At 42.1% G+C, this 16,887-nt stretch overlaps 3 pseudogenes; 2 read left to right on the top strand and 1 right to left on the bottom strand.

Annotated features, from left to right (window-relative positions):
* On the bottom strand, nt 8,075–9,019 carry Aldoa-ps4 (aldolase A, pseudogene 4; annotated as a pseudogene).
* On the top strand, nt 9,020–9,496 carry Aldoa-ps3 (aldolase A, pseudogene 3; annotated as a pseudogene).
* Nucleotides 12,014–15,672, top strand: Timm29-ps1 (translocase of inner mitochondrial membrane 29, pseudogene 1; annotated as a pseudogene).

The following is a 16,887-nucleotide window of genomic DNA, read 5'->3' as shown; positions in this document are numbered from 1 at the left end:
TAATATGTATTTATTGTATTTCATTTACTTTTTAAAATATTTTTTAATTAAAATATAATCACTTTCCGTCTTCTCACTTCATGCCTTCCCCAAATCTCACTGAGTCTCACCTTTAGGGAAAAACAGCAGCAACACTGACATGTAATTACTGCTAAGAGAAGGAGAATCAGCTTCTTCCAGGGATGTGCCCTCTAACTAGATATCCAAAATGGTCATCTGTGGTAGATTTTAAATCATGATATGATGAGGACTGTTAAGGATGCAGTTGAGCACCTACAGTATTATAAATACATCCATTAAGTCAGCACGATATCACTCTTGCTGAACAAATGATGTCATGGAGTAGCGAGGCCAACCCAGTGGTTACCTTATACACATGCTACTGATAAGGAAACTGAAACTCAGAAAAGACGCTGCAGGTCCGAGGAAACTGCACAGCCAGAATCTGAGAGGTTCAACTGAGGTCAGGTAGAAGTCCTTATGACAAAATATACTGAACATGAAAACAAATATATTGTAGGAAATCTCTCATTGTGTGTGTATGTGTGTGCACGCGCACATGTGTGTACCATGTATACATCACGTATACAAGCTACAGGTTGATGCTGGGTATTTCCTCTACCACTTTCCTTGTTACGCTTTAAGGCAAGGTCTCTTGCTGACCCTAGACTTTCCTGTTTCTGCTAGCTTGGCTGACCAACAATGCAATAGGATCCATTTATCTTCTCCCTCCCCACCCCCCAGTGCTGGTATAACAGACAAGTAAATTTGTTCCATAAGTTTGTTTTATGAGGGTGCCAAGATCTGAACTTGGGTCTTCATGCTTAGATAGCAAGCACTTTATTCATGGATGTTTGATATGTGTTTCGTCCTTTCATTTTCAAATTTTTATTTTGATGTGTGATCTGGTGGTATTATTGATATCTATGATGATTAAATGATGTCTAAAATTATATAAAATAACTATATGACTAAGCTTTGTCTATAGTTTTAATATAGTCATATGACTGTGACTATACTATATTTGAACTTATCTGGGAGCGGATTTTTGTAGACACCTTGATTATTTTAATAGAAATAAGCTTTGTCACTATGGATGGTTGAATTACTAGGAAGATCATTCCTCATTTTAACAATTATTATTTATTATATTAACAATAATAATATAAATATAACTTAAGTCAGTTTGGTGTTTATCATATTAGTGTTTTTCATATGTATGTATGTATGTATGTATGTATGTATGTATGTATGTATTTAAAGATGATCAATGGGGACTGAATGACCAATCTAGGAGCTTGTCCTGGCTAGTTTTACATCTACACAAGCTAGAGTCATCAGAGAGGAGGAACCTCTTAATTAGTGATTGACGAGGAAGGGCCTTGCCCATAGTGGGTATGTATGGTTACCCCTAGGCTTGGTGGTCCTGAGGTCTATAAAAAAGCAAACTGAACAAACCAGGAGGAGCAAGCCAGTAAGGAGCACTCCCCCATGGCTCTGCATCATCTCCTGCCTCCAGGTTCCTGTCTTCACTGCTTTCCACCTATTATATGGAGATGTGAATGAAATAAATCCTTTCTTCCCCAAGTTAATTTTGGTCATGGTGTTTTGTCAGAAAAATAGTAACCCTTATCCCTGTAAGGACAAATTCTTCCTTTCTCTGTAGCTACTAATTGTCTGTAGCTCTTCATTTGGGGGTGTGGCCTGTTGATACTTTATTTTTTTCCTGCCATTTTGGAATGTCAGCTGCTGTCATCATCAAGTAGGTTTTGTTTAATGACCATATTGTTAAGATTTCATGAGAAAATCTCCTGCCACATAGAGAAGATAAAATCTCCAATCTTGCCACAAAAGCCCTTGTCTTCTGACACTTACAATCTTCCTATCCTTCTTCCAAAAGGTTCTCTGAGTCTTAGGTATAAGAGTTGTATTGTAGTATACCAATTGGCCATACCAGTCAGGCACCCCATAGTTAGCTGTCTGTATTTTGGCTATTTATGATTTCCTATATGGTCTCTGTCTGCTGCAAAAACACGGTACTTTGATGAGTGATAATGTGAATATAAGGATATGTGAATATAAGGATAGGTATTTGGAATGCATTTGAGGGTGATACTGGTATGTGGTAGTAGTAGGTTCTCCTCTAGGGTCTATAAAATCACCAGCCACAGGGAGTTGACCAGGTACCAGTCACAGACTCCCTCCTATTGATCAAGCCTTACACCAATTAAGCAGCTCTTGCTTATGTGTGTCCTGCTATTGCACGGTTGAAGATATCCCACCATGCTGGACATCTTTGGGGCTCAGAGGCTCTACAACTTGACAGGACTTTTCATTGTTTTCTTCCTTGGCAGCTCGCATGGTGTCTGCTGATACCATGAAGCCAAGTCCTCAGAAAGGAGGTTTCAGGAAAATCCCAGCATTATTCCTGCAAGTCTCATGCTGGAAGTGTGTGGCATCTTCAGCAACAGAGGCTTACTTTGAAGTTCTGGAAGGCAACCAATGGCAAGGGGGGTAGCCTGTATTGTTTGAGGTTCACACTCCTGGCACTGTGGTTTTGTTAGATAGCCTATGGTTTTGGGGGAGAGTATTATTAGTCCAAATGATATAATGGATATATTGAAGTGTTTATAGCAGTTGTTTACTTTACTTAAACTTGTGAGACATTTCTACATTTCATTCATAAATTTTAAGCAGTGTGAAAAAACCCAGTCATATGTTTTGTTTAGAAATGATATTATTTTCATTAATGTTTGTCAGGTTAGTATTTCTAATTAAAAGAAATATTTATCGTCATCTAATATTCCAGCTGGAGAAATAAGATCAGTATTATTCGTGTATGTGTGTGTTTGAATACTAATAGCAAATGATATTTTTCAATTTTTATTAGATATTTTCTTCATTTACATTTCAAATGCTATCCCGAAAATCCCCAATACCCTCCCCCCACCCTAGCAAATTATTTTTATCATAGCAGGTTTTCTCTAAAATAATTTATTTTTAAAGAATTCTCAGGGCTGGAGAGATGTCTCAAAGGTTAGAAGCACTGACTACTCTTCCAGAGGTCCTGAGTTCAATTCCCAGCAACCATATGGTGGCTCACAACCATCTGTAATGGGATTTGATGCCCTCTTTTAGTGTGTCTGAAGATAGTGACAGAGTACTCACATAACATTAAATAAATAAATCTTTAAAAAAGAATTCTCTATTATTTTAATATTCTTACATTAAAAAAAAACTGAAACTCAGTTGACTCCAGAGTGGAAGTCAACTATTTTAATTTTAAATTCAATGGTTTTTAGTTTACTATTTTTTTCTTGCTTACATGGAAAACTTAAGAATTTAAGATAGAAATTTTCTGTAAGAGTTTAGAAGTTTGTCAACATTGTAGTCATGAGGGTCACTTCGAAAAGGTCTCCCAAGTACAGTTATGGAGTAAATAGATGCTTTAATACTTCTTATAACAAAGGAATGGAGATGCTTCTTTGCCTCCTCTATCTTTATGGCCACACCCACGTCTTCAAACCTCTGGTCTAGTACATCCCAACTAAAGTCATATTTGTTACTCAAGCTTGCCCCTCAAGTGCCACTCAATCACATTTTACAGCTTCACCCATGTAGGTAGCATTCAAGTATCCTCATATTTGAATGCTACCTCTGGGGACATGAATGTGCTGCTGGATATAGGAATGGTTGTTTGATATCTTCCTGAGTTAAGCTGCAGCACTCCAGTTTCGGGACCAACACACATTTCAGATATTTTGGGGGTTTGGCTAAAGAAATATAATTACCTGTAAGCCTATCTCAAACTTAATGAAGCAATCCCTCAACTCACAACTACCTTTCCTTAGTGTTCTTTACCTAACGAATGACATTCCTGAAGCACATAGACACATTCTTACCACATGTGTGGTCACAGAGGAATGGCATTACTAAAGTATATGAAGACAACTTCTTAGCATGTGTGATCACAGAGTTCATGTTTCCTCCTGCCATTTTTAAATTTTCTTAGAAAATACAGGCAGAAAATAAAGAAAAAGAGGTGGGTCTTGGCATGAGTTTGGTTGGACAGAAATTCCAAGGATACCAATCTATGTTCCAATGCAGTGATTAATTCTGTTGAAGTTCAATGTTTACATGTGTTATGAGGTTAAACATCCAATCTATATTGTTTGACCTTTGGATTATCAAAACACCGAGCATGTAGTAAAATTTAATTAATGCTGTAAGGAATACATTGAAGGAATGTTTTCGACAATGGAATTTTAGGATATCAGCTTCTCAGAGGATATTTGGGGACAGTAGGGACACAAGGGAAAGAACCCAGCCTCTATAAACACTTGGTTCTTTAGAGGGCTCTGCTTTCATCTACTGCCACTTAGTAACTTTTGATGTGGGACATCTGTAATCACAGGATTCTCTCCTAAAAGAAAAGAATGCTTAAAGAGGTATAGGTTCAAGGTAGCACAGCAGGCACTATCTACCTATATTTCTTTAATGAGCATGTGACTCATTGCTGCCACACAAGATGCCTTTGTCGCTCTCCTAACTATAGTATTGCTTTATCTGTTTTCCCCTACGCACAAATTAGCCTTTTACTCTGATCGCCAACAAAAGAATTCCAATAATGTGTTGAAAAGTTTGTGATGTACTATATAACTCAGTAAATAAGATTATAAATTATGAAAATGTCACTTCTCTGATTAATCTAAAAGTGTCAAGCACTGAAGTGTCTAGGGAGGATTCATTTTGTAGTGTGGACAAAAGATAGCACTAGAAAGCCTTTTGGAGAAGAAATGATAACAAATCCAGTATAAGAAAGAAAATGATCAAAGAAGAAAGTTCATGTGTGATGATCTCAAAGAATAAGTAGCCTCTTCCTTATTTCAACTCAAAACGAGCCAATAGGACTAACAGTAGTCTGAAAATTCTATAGGTGCCAGGATCTTTAATTATCCAGTGTTCACTGAAGACTGCCTATCAATCTGTACTTTTTCTATTATTTTATTTTTTTACACTCCAGATTTTATTCTCCTCCCATTACACCCTCCGACTGTTCCACATCCCATACTTCCTCTCTGCCCCCTGTCTCTACAAGGGTGTCACCACACCACCAGACCTCTAAACTCCCTGGGGCCTCACTCTTGAAGGTTAGGTGCATCTTCTCACACTGAACACAGACGCAGAAGTCCTCTGCTGTGTATGTGTTGGCAGCCTCATATCAGATGTTTTATGCTGCCTGGTTGGTGGTCCAGTGCCTGAGAGATCTCGGTGATCCAGGTTAATGGAGACTGCTGATCATCCTACAGGGTTGCCCTCCTCTTCAGCTTCTTCCAGCTTTTCCCTAATTCAACTACAGGGGTCAGCAGCTTCTGTCCATTGGTTGGGTGCAAATATAGGCATATGACTTTTTCAGCTGCTTGTTGGGTCTTTCAGAGGGCAGTCATGATAGGTCCCTTTTTGTGAGCGCTCCATAGCTTCAATAATAGTGTCAGGCCTTGGGGCCTCCCCTTGAGCTGGATCCCACTTTGGGCCTGTTGCTGGACCTCCTTTTCTTCAGGCTCCTCTCTATTGCTATCCTGCAGTTCTTTTAGGTAGGTCAATTATAGGTCAGAATTTTGACTGTGGGTTGGCAACCCCATCTCTCACTTGATGCCGTCTTTCTGCTGGAGGCGGGGTCTACAAGTTCACTCTCCCCACTGTAGGGCATTTCATCTAAGGTCCCTTTCCTTTGAGTCCTGAGAATCTCTCACCTCCCAGGTCTCTGGTGTATTCTGGAGGGTCTTCCCAACCTCCTATCTCCTGAGGTTTCCTGTTTCAATTCTTTCTGCTGGCTCTTTGGCTCTCCTTTTCTCCTACCCAATAACACATCATGTTCCCCTCTCCCACCCCTCTTTTCCCTCACAGGTCCCTCCTTCCCTCCGCCCTTGTGGTTGGTTGCTTTCTTCTCCCTCCCAAGTGGGACTGCGGTGTCCTCACTTGGGCCTTTCAGTTTGTTGACCTTTTTGAGTTTTGTGTATCTTGCATATTCTGTACCTTTTCAAAAAATTTTTGGCCAATATCCACTTATTAGTGAGTACATACCAGGCATGTCCTTTTAAGTCTAAGTTACCTCACTCAGGATGATATTTTCTAGTTCCATCGATTTACCTGTGAAACTCAGGATATCCTCATCCTTAATAGCTGAGTAGTATTCCACTGTGTAAATGAACCACATTTTTTGTATCCATTCTTCTGTTGTGGAACATCTGGATGGTTTCCAACTTGTGGCTACCATAAATAAGGCTGCTATAAACATAGTGGAACATGCATCCCTGTGGCTTAGTGGGGCATCTTTTGGGTATATTCCCAAGAGTGGCATTGCTAGAATATACCTTCTTCTTAATACCTCATGGTACCTTCTCCAGAATCGACCATATAATTGGTCACAAAACAACCCTTAACCAATACAAGAAGATTGAAATAATCCCATGCATCCTATCAGATCACCATGGCCTAAGGCTGGTCTTCAATAACAGCAACAGTGGTTTAGCTGGTCCTCTCTAATATCCCCCCCCTCCCCCTGTCTCTTTCCCTTTGTAAGTATGGCAGTAAGTGACTGTAGTTTCCTGGTGATGTTTACCTCTGAGTTCTTACTCCCTCAGCCAAAGTGCTTTTGTTTAGGGCTGGTGGATCATCAGAGTCTACTGAAATTCACTTTTGTATGTAATTCAAGATGGTCTGTGCAGAAAATGAGAATTTGGGCAGAGTTGGGAAAGAGCTAATCACCACGCCATATGAAAGGCCAAGTGGTTGATATTCACTTGATGGTTGTGAGTCACACAATGGCATCCTCACAACAGTGCATCCACAGATTCAGAGCATTCGTTGTCTAATTATTTCTTCAAAAGCAACTTTTCAATAAAATTAATAAGAACACATAATGCTACTGGAAACATTGTCTCTCCAGTCTAGCTTCCTTTCTGGAAGTATAAAATTATAAACACCCTCTAGCAAACATGCTACAAATGATGTTAGTTTATGCATATGATACATTTCATAGGAATACAACATTCTTTTTTAGCAAAAGCTGTCAACCAAGAATCAGTTTAATGGTTCTAGATGTTCAAAAATTGTGTGTGACACAAATATTTATATTAATTTTAAATTGATCACAGACATATTCTCTTGGAAAACTAGCAACGATAATCCATTAATTAAATTTGATTTTGTAGCCAAGCTAAATGAAACATCAATGATCTGAAATTATTTGAAACTTCACTTAACAAAATTCCATTAAGTGCATGTAGGGATTTCTGTGTGCCAAACATGATGGTCTGGAGGTAAATAGAAAGGTATGACTTGGCTTGCTTTTCCAAGAGAAAGTGGTTATAACAACAAATGATGTCAGAGCATCATTTAATAAATGGACTTTCATAGAGGTCATATGGATATAGTACATACCAAAAATACCTGATTTACTTGGGAAACAACTACATTATATTGCTTAAAAGAGGGCTGAGCTGAATACACATAAAAAAAACTTTTAAAAAGAAGGGGGAAGAGCCCCACTCAGAGGTAAGATGCTTGTAAGGCACTAAGGGGCCACAGCGCTGTACTGAAATGATGTGATAAATGGAAAGAGGTATCAATTATAGGTGAATCCATTCTGAATCTTCAAAGGCCCAGAGTGTACATTACATAGGCAAGATGGAACTCACGCAGTGTGTAAGATCCTTGAATTGTTATGTGCATTCCAGTATCAGTCAGACTTTCTGGACTACATATATAATTTATTTATTTGAGAAACCAATAAATAAATAGATGAATAAATAAAGTGAAAGTTTTTTTTTAATTAGTATTTTTCAAATATCCATGACAGTTCCTGACAAAGAGGTCTCTCATTAAGTACATGCGAATTGGATAATATGTGATACTAATTAGAGTCAGAAATTTCAAAAGAATGGGGCAAGAAGAATTTAAATGTAACTTGTCCAGGTCCTCTAGGTGGATGTGCTTTGTAAGTCATTAGTATGGAATAATATATACATTGAGACAAATCTATAATGAGGTACAAATTTGTACTTCTCCCCCACCTCTTAAATAGTTGTTTATTGGCAGTGGGCTGGAAGGGATAGCAGGATTAGCATTCACAGACAACACACCGAACACGCACACACAAGGGCAGCAGCAAGAGTGATGGAAGAGGGCCTGGAGGCCCCTCTTCAATAGCAAGTGAATAGGCAGGGGCCTGGGGTGTTGATGGAGCAGCCTTAGTTCAGCTCTGGTTAGTAGGCATGGTTAGGGATGAAGAGAGATTCACTGGCTGAGGCTCCAGATTGGCCACTTGGGATATTCTTTCTTTGACAAGCGAGGCTGTTGGCCAGGTCTCGCTTGATGTACTCCTCCTGCGCTGCCTTCAGGTTCTCCTTCTTCCCACTCCAGGCCTTTGAAGCAGAGGCCTGCAGGGCTCGGCCATAGGATAAAGTCAAGGCCCGTGGCTTCAGCAGCAGACACTTATTGATAGCACTGCGGTTGATGGTTGCCTCTTCCTCACTCTGCCGTCCAGACAGGAAAGTGACCCCAGAGACAGCAGGGGGCACTGTCCAAGGAAGTGCTGGGACCATTGCCATGGCAATTTCCTCATTGGAAAATTTCTGGGTGACCATGTTGGGCTTCAGCTATGTGACTTCCGGATAGACATGGTGGTCGCTCAGAGCCTTGTAGACAGCTGCTAGTATCTTCTCGGTTACTTACTGGCAACACTTCAAGTCATGGTTTCCATCAGGGAGAATTTCAGGCTCCACAATGGGTGCAATGCCATTCTGCTGGCAGATGCTGGCATAACGGGCCAGAACATTGGCATTTTCCATGATGGCAAGGGCTGAGGGAATATGTTCCCCAATCTTTAGCACACAGTGCCACTTGGCAAAGTCGGCTTCATCCTTCTTATACTGGGCACAGCGTTCTGACAGCCCATCCAGCCCTTGGGTAGTAGTCTCGACATTGGTTCCTGCCAGGGGCACCACACCCTTATCTATGCATAAGCTTCGTTCTTTTGGAATGTGCATCAGAGCGAGGTTCTGGTGACCCTAGCCGTGTTCTCTCCTTAAGTCCTTTCGCCTAACCATCAGCGTACCCGGCAGACTCACCCCATCCTGTTCCAGGAAAGTTCTGCCACCGGCACTATGCCTTACCCATACCCAGCACTGACCCTGGAGCAGAAGAGGGAGCTGTCTGACATTGCTCACCGAATTGTGGCTCCAGTCAAGGGCATCCTGGCTACAGATGAGTCCACTGGAAGCATTGCCAAGAGCCTGCAGTCCATTGGCACCGAGAACAGGCGTTTCTACTGCCAGCTGCTGCTGATTGCTGATGACCATATGAATCTCTGCATGGGGGGGGGGTGGGGGGAGGGGATGATCCTCTTCCACTAGACACTGTATCAGAAGGCAGATGATGGACATCCCTTCCCCCAAGTTATCAAGTCCAAAAGGTGGTGTTGTGGGCATTAAGGCAAATTTGTACTTCTAAGAGATTTTATTTGATGAGAAACAAACATCATTCAAATACTGATAGCTAACTTTTAAAAGAATAAAGAGGTGTTAGTTTTATCATTTTTATTTGATTAAACAAATATAATTTGTAAATCTGCTGGGCACATATACATGTTGGTACATTACAATACACTGAGGAAGAAGGAAGTACTGGAGTATTATCATCAAACTGCTCAGGAGCACTCTAATTCTTGCCTTGGTATTTTAATTAATTTTTCTTAGGTAGAAGTGAAAGGAGTACAAAATTTCACAGTACACTCCTATGAATGTACTTAACAAATTTCTTATTAAAGCTCAGAAATGCAGTGTTTCATTATACAAAGTTGCAACATTTTCTTCTGCTGCTGACCGTTAGCTTTTCCGTCCCTAGCTGGAGCACCACATGGAGACTGTGGAAATGGAAATTGGAAGCCAGGAAAGTATTAAGCCTGGGGTGACATTTTAGACCTCAATTGTAATAACAGCTTTGAGCGTATGTTTTAATTCCATCATTTTGAGTAGAATTAAAAAAAAATACCTCTCAACTATGTTATCTGGACTTGTACTTGTTAGTCACTGTCTTCACACTGTTCAACGCAGCCATTAGGGCATTGTTTTTGTGGGTGCAACAAGATGAAAACACTTGAAAGTTTATTAAGGCTTTAAAAGTTGAGAGTCTTTGTAGCAAGTGACCCCCAGCACCATTTAATGTTCTTTTAAAATTTCTATTTTGGGGGCTGGAGATGTATGGCTCAGTTGTCAGACCATTTACCTGGCATCCACAAAGCCCTGGCTTTCATCTCTGCTACCACATAAAATCAGACACAGTAGGGCAGATGTTGTAGAGAGAGGAAGACAAGAAATTCAAACTCATTCTCAGCTGCTTAGTAATTTGGAGACCAGCCTGGGCTACATGAGGTCCTGCTCAAAAAAAAAGTTTTATTCTTAGTTTTAATAGAACCCCAGCATGTTATTCTGAACCAAGCCTTATGGTTGTTAATTATTATTACTTTCTTCCTCTTTATATTCCAGAGAACATGGAACCCAGATTATTTGTCTTAGTGAAATCACGTAAAATTAGGTAAAAATATTTCTGACTTAGAGTGTGGAACGTATGCTTCTACGAGACGCACCATGTGACTGAATAGGTGAACTCAATAATTCTCTTTGTTGTGGTTCCTGTTTTTGTTTTTCCTATTGATGTTGATTTTTGAGACACGGTTTCTCTGTGTAGCACTGGCTGTCTTGGAACTCATCATGGAGACCAGGCTAGCCTTCAACTCAAAGATCCACCTGCCTCTGCCTCTTGAATATGGAAATAAAGGTGTGAACCACCACCACCCAGCCACTCATTGATTTTGAAAGATTCTACTCTTCTTCTCAAGGGTGGGGTAGATTCCAGATAAGTCTAAATAGCAGTCCTGAAGTATTCAAAAGAAATGCTGTATATGTGCTGTCATTAGCTTGATGTTTGCACACATGCACATTTGCCAAATGTAATTCTAGGGATATTTGAATGGATGCAATAGAAAAAGAAACCTGACTTGCAAAGTGAGGACTGCTAAGGAGGGAGAAACAGAAAGAGGATGAGAAGAAAAGCAAGAAAGTAACTGGTACAAATCCTAGACCTTATTTGAAGCACCAGCTCTCCCTCCCCAGACTATTCCTGCCCAAAGTCAAAGTCTAGAGGCATCCACACGGACTGATGAGATGCAGGTGACATGGCCACTCTATGATGGGGGCCCCAGACTGTGCACACCACTCAGCAAGCACTGATGAGCAGGATCTTGGAAGGGATTCATGTGGAACTTATTTTCAAATAAATCACCTTATGATAAACAGAAACCTGTCTCTTTGATACAACATTGGATGCTCAAAGAAACAAAACTGAGAAAAATAAATAAATATCAACCAAGATTTGATTTACTATATAGGCTATCAGGATTTATATATAGCTTCATAAATACAGAAAAAGTGCTGAAAGTAATACAGGAATCCACATGCAGTTCATGTGATCATTGCAGATTGATCTTTTACCCTATTTCTCTCAAGCTGTTTTAGTTTTACTTTTTATTTATTCTTTGAAAAGTTCATACATTTACACAATGTATCCATTTTTACCTTCCTAAATCCAACCCAGGACTCTTAGTCAGGTCTTCTCAACTTCAGGTCCTCCTTCTTATAATAATTTACATGTTAATTTTTGTAATACACTTAGTTCAAGTACTGATACACGTATGTGGATGGAGAATGGTTCATCTACTAGAGGCTGGAGAATCTACCAGTGCCCAGATTTCTAAAGAAAAGTGGCTTTTTCCCCTTTCAATATCCATCAATTGACAATAGCTCCTTAGCTAGGGATTTGAACTTGGGGGCCTCTCCCAACTCAAGCTGTAATTTTTAATTGGTCTGTTGTTGTTCAGGTCCCTCAGCTGCTGAGAGTTTATGCATGCCACAGCATGCCACATCCAGAGAACAACATTTCAAAACAATGCCATCCTTTTGAAATCGAGATCCTGGTTTCCACTCGGCCGAGGAACCACAGGGAGACGATGGTGACAGCGGCTCTTATTAGCCCAGAAACTTAGAATACCCAAGATATAAGATACAATTTGCGAAACACATGAAACTCAAGAAGAACGAAGACCAAAGTGTGGACACTTTGCCCCTTCTTAGAATTGGGAACAAAACACCCATGGAAGGAGTTACAGAGACAAAGTTTGGAGCTGAGACAAAAGGATGGACCATCTAGAGACTGCCATATCCAGGGATCCATCCCATAATCAGCCTCCAAACGCTCACAGCATTGCATACACTAGCAAGATTTTTGCTGAAAGGACCCAGATATAGCTGTCTCTTGTGAGACTATGCCGGGGCCTAGCAAACACAGAAGTGGATGCTCATAGTCAGCTATTGGATGGATCACAGGGCTCCCAATGGAGGAGCTAGAGAAAGTACCCAAGGAGCTAAAGGGAACTGCAGCCCTATAGGTGGAACAACATTATGAACTAACCAGTACCCTGGAGCTCTTGACTCTAGCTGCATATGTATCAAAAGATGGCCTAGTCGGCCATCACTGGAAAGAAAGGCCCATTGGACATGCAAACTTTATATGCCCCAGTACAGGGGAACGCCAGGGCCAAAAAGTGGGAGTGGGTAGGTAGGGGAGTGGGGGGGAGGGTATGGGGGACTTTTGGGATAGCATTGGAAATGTAAATGAGGAAAATACCTAATAAAAATATTTTTTAAAATGAAAGAAAATAGAAACTGAAGAGAGAGAGAGAGAGAGAGAGAGAGAGAGAGAGAGAGAGAGAGAGAGAGAGAGAGAGAGAGAGAGAGAGAGATTCTGGTCCGGTGGACAAGGTGAAGCAGGAGGAGAGGCCGGTGGTGCCACGACAGTGGCGGTTAAGCCAGGACTGTAAGTGGGGCTCCTAGGCGGCGTGGCTGTGTGCTGCGCTCTGGCACCCAGCGAGGCGGCCTTGGAGGAGGCCTTGCTCGACGCATCGGGATCACTGTTGCTCTTGGCGCTGGCCATGCGCAACCGTCACTCGGAAGCGTTCCTGCAGAGTCTGCTGTGGCTGAGGGGCTGTGGGCGGCTGCGTCATGTGAACCTGGGCTTCTGCTTGCTGGTTTACGAAGCGCCCTTCGACGCCCAGGCCAGCCTCTACCAGGCCCGCTGCAGCTACCTGCAGCCATGCTGGGTGGACTTCCTCGGCCGGATCCTCGACGATGTGGGGTTCGTTGGCTGCTGGTGGAGCCTGCAGAACCGCATGCATGATTGCAACATCAATGACGGACGATGAGTTTCTCCACCTGCCCGCGCATCTCCGCGTTGTCGCGCCTCACCAGCTGCACTCTGAGGCCAAAGAGAAGCTGTTCGAGGAGAAGTACAAGCCGATCGTACTCACGGATGATCCGTGATCATACTCACGGATGATCCGGTGGATCAGGCGCTGTGGGAGGAGCAGGTGTTACAGAAGGAAAGAAAGGATCGGCTAGCTTTGAGCGAGGCTGATTCACTGGTTCAGTCTGATGTATCCAGATGAAACCCAGGACTGCCCCCGGGTCACCAGGCGCAGGCAAACTGTTGACCGTGAATGGTGCAATTGGCGAGATGGATAGAGATACATGACCCTTATTGTGATTTTATGGGAAGTCCTCACTCTGTCCTGTTAGCCGAAGCAACTTCGGGGCCTTACTGGTCTTAGAGATACAGAAGAGCTGAAGGACTGCTCTTAAACGTACTGAAGCACTTGACCTTATTGTGTTAATTGCCCCCAGATCTACTAGTAAGGAGCCTGTGCTGTGTAGCCTGTTGTAGCTGGGGATGTTCTTCACGGGTAGAGTGTTTGCCTAGCATGCCTGGGTACCTGCACTGCAAAAACAGAACAGAAATGGGCTTTTGGTTTTGGAGGTTTTGTTTATTTGGTTGGTTTTTGAGAATGTGACTCCCATATGCCCAGTCTGGCCCTGATTCCTGCATTAGCTCTAGTGCACCACAGACTACCCTGCCCATGCATTAGTCCTGTTCATGAACGGGGCTACAAAGATGTCCTGACTGCCAGTGACTCCCAAGATCCTAAGACCAATCCCTCAGGCCCCCTTTTGGTAGTGTGTATCAGTGGAGTTTTTTGAGGATGGTCTTGCCGTGTTGCCAAGGCTACTCGTTTAAAGAGTACTGACTGTTCCTCCCTTCGGGGAACCTCAATTCAGTTCTCAGCAGCTTGATCTGTAACTCCAGGCCAGCGAATCAATCCAGCGTTCTCTTCTGGATTCCTTGTACACCAGGCAGGCACGTGGTGGTGCACAGACAAAACACCCACGCACATATGTTTAAAGATTCTCCTAAGTCACCCCCCAAGGTCCGGACTAAAATCATGTGCCAGCCTGCCTGACCTCAGATCTCTCCTTTTCAGGTGGAGCTGAAATGTATGTGTTTAGGGGTTTTGTTTGTTGTGGATTTTGGTTTGTTTGTTACACTGGCTTCCCCAGGACTGGCTATAAAGAACAATCTGCCCTTAAACTCACAGAGATTTGTCTGCGTCTCAAATTGGATTGTTTTGGTTTGACTTGTTTCTGAGAGTGGTCTCATAGCCCAGACCAGCCTCAAACTCACTGTGCAGCAAAGACTGACTAAATGACGGCTCCTCTTGCCTGCATTTTCCAAATGAAGTGAAATGTTTCTGCCCTGTGGATTGTTATTGTTGGGTACTTGTGCTAGACACTAAATCCAGGGCCTTGTACATATGAGGCAAGCCCTGTACACCAAGTCCTCTTAGGCTCTTTGTTTTGTTTGATAATATCTTTATGTAGTCCCCGAGGACCTTTGCTTAGCTTAACTAGTAACGTTGTATGTTACTATCAGTATAGGAGAGAGGTACAGAGGCTGACACATTCTAATGTATATATGTATGGCAGCAATTGCAAGCATGATGGAAGGCTAGAACATGTTTTGATCCCAGAGTGTACATGCAGTCGTAAGTCATTGTACTGCAGGGACCCCGGAAATGGTTGGTTGGAAAGGAACAGGGGGGGGGGGGAACATAGGTTGGACCTGGCAAAATTCCGGTAATTACCTTTCAAGCTAAAATATTAGGGAAACAAAACTTCCCCCATCAGGTAGCTTGTAGCTAGTCAGTAAAAACAGGAGGTGAAGCAGTCACTTTGTGATGGATTTGTTTATGGTGGGGGACTTCAGACAGACAACGTATGTGCTGTACACTGAGCTACTCCACTCCTAGTGGTGTGATTGTGTGTTTTGCCTCCTTTATTCGTTATCAGATGTATTGAAAGTATGGTACTTGTTTTTGGTTGGTTGGTTTTTCAGTAATACTCCAGAGTGGCAGGCATGTGCCACCACCTCCTGTGTAAGGTAGTTCTTGAATACAAGTCTTCTGGCCAGGTGATGATATTAATTCACATCTTCCCACACTGGTGAGGTGGCTCAGCAGGGGAAGACATGTTCAGCCAAACCAACCACCTGAGTCCATCCTATGGAACCCACACAATAGAAAGAACTAACTCCTCCAAGTTGTCCTGTTACCTACATGTATACAAAATAAGTTAAAATGTAATACGGGTTCCAAAAAAAATTCCACATCTGTATTACAAATGTTTTAACTAGTGTGTATTAAAGGATTTTTCTTATGTGTGTGTGTATATATATAAAAAAAGAAATAGAGATCCTACCTCCCAATGAGCACTCACAGTTTACCTTTAGCACTTTGGACACTGATGCAGCTCTTCTTTATCCACTGCCCACTGCAATAAGAAGCTTCTCTGACCAAGGATGGAGGGACACAGATATATGGTCTGAAAATACATACATTTAGAAAAATAACCTGCAGAGAATTCACAACAGAGGAATCTCGAATGGCCGAGAAGCACTTAAAGAAATGTTCAAAGTCCGTGGTGATCAGGAAAATGCAAATCAAAACAACCCTGAGTTTCTACCATACACCAATTAGAATGGCTAAAATAAAAAACTAAGGTGACAGCATTGTTGGTGGCAATGTGGAGAAAGAGGGACACTTCTCCATTGCTGATGGGATTGCAAACTGGTACGACCTCTTTGGAAATCAATCTGGAGTTTCCTCAGAAAGTTGGAAATAGATCTACCTGAAGACCCAGCTGGACCACTCTTGGGCATATACCCAAAAGATGCTCACCAGACCACTATGTTCATAGAGACCTTATTTGTGATGGCCAAAAGCTGGAAGCAACCCAGATGTCCCACAACAGAAGAAAGGATACAGAAAATTGGGTTCATTTACACAATGGAATACCAATCAGCTATTAAGAACGAGGATATCCTGAGTTTTGCAGGTAAATGGATGGAACTAGAAAATATCATCCTGAATGAGGTAACTCAGACCCAAATGACATGAGTGGTATGTGGATATTAGCCAAAAAATTACAGAATACCCAGGATACAATCCATAGAACTCAAGAAGGTTAACAAGCCAAAGGACCCGAGTGAGGATACCTCAATCCTAATTGGGAGTGAGAAGAAAGCAATCAGGGCAGGCAGAGGGAGGGAGTGACCTCGAGGGAGAGAGGACAGGGAAGAGAAAGGGGTAGTGGGTGATCAGGTATCAGGGCAGGGAACAGCATTGAGGCCCTGAGGACCAGAAGAAAGAATCAAAACAGGCAACCCCTGGAGGTAGGAAGGGTGGGTGGGACCCTCTTGAATATACCAGAGACCTGGGAGACTCTCAGGACTCAAAGGGCAGTGATCTTGGATGAAGTGCTCTACAGTGGGAATGGGAAATTTGTAGAGTTCCCCTTCAGTGCAGGAACAGGACATCAAGTGGAGGGATGAGGTTGCCATCCTACAGTCAAAAACTCTGACTCAGAGTTGTTCCTGTCTAAA

Source organism: Mus musculus, chromosome 9, assembly GCF_000001635.26.
Source record: "Mus musculus strain C57BL/6J chromosome 9, GRCm38.p6 C57BL/6J".
In the NCBI taxonomy this organism is placed as follows: Eukaryota; Metazoa; Chordata; class Mammalia; order Rodentia; family Muridae; genus Mus; species Mus musculus.
The sequence above is the reverse complement of the archived record's forward strand: the minus strand, read 5'-3'. Positions and strand labels throughout refer to the sequence as shown.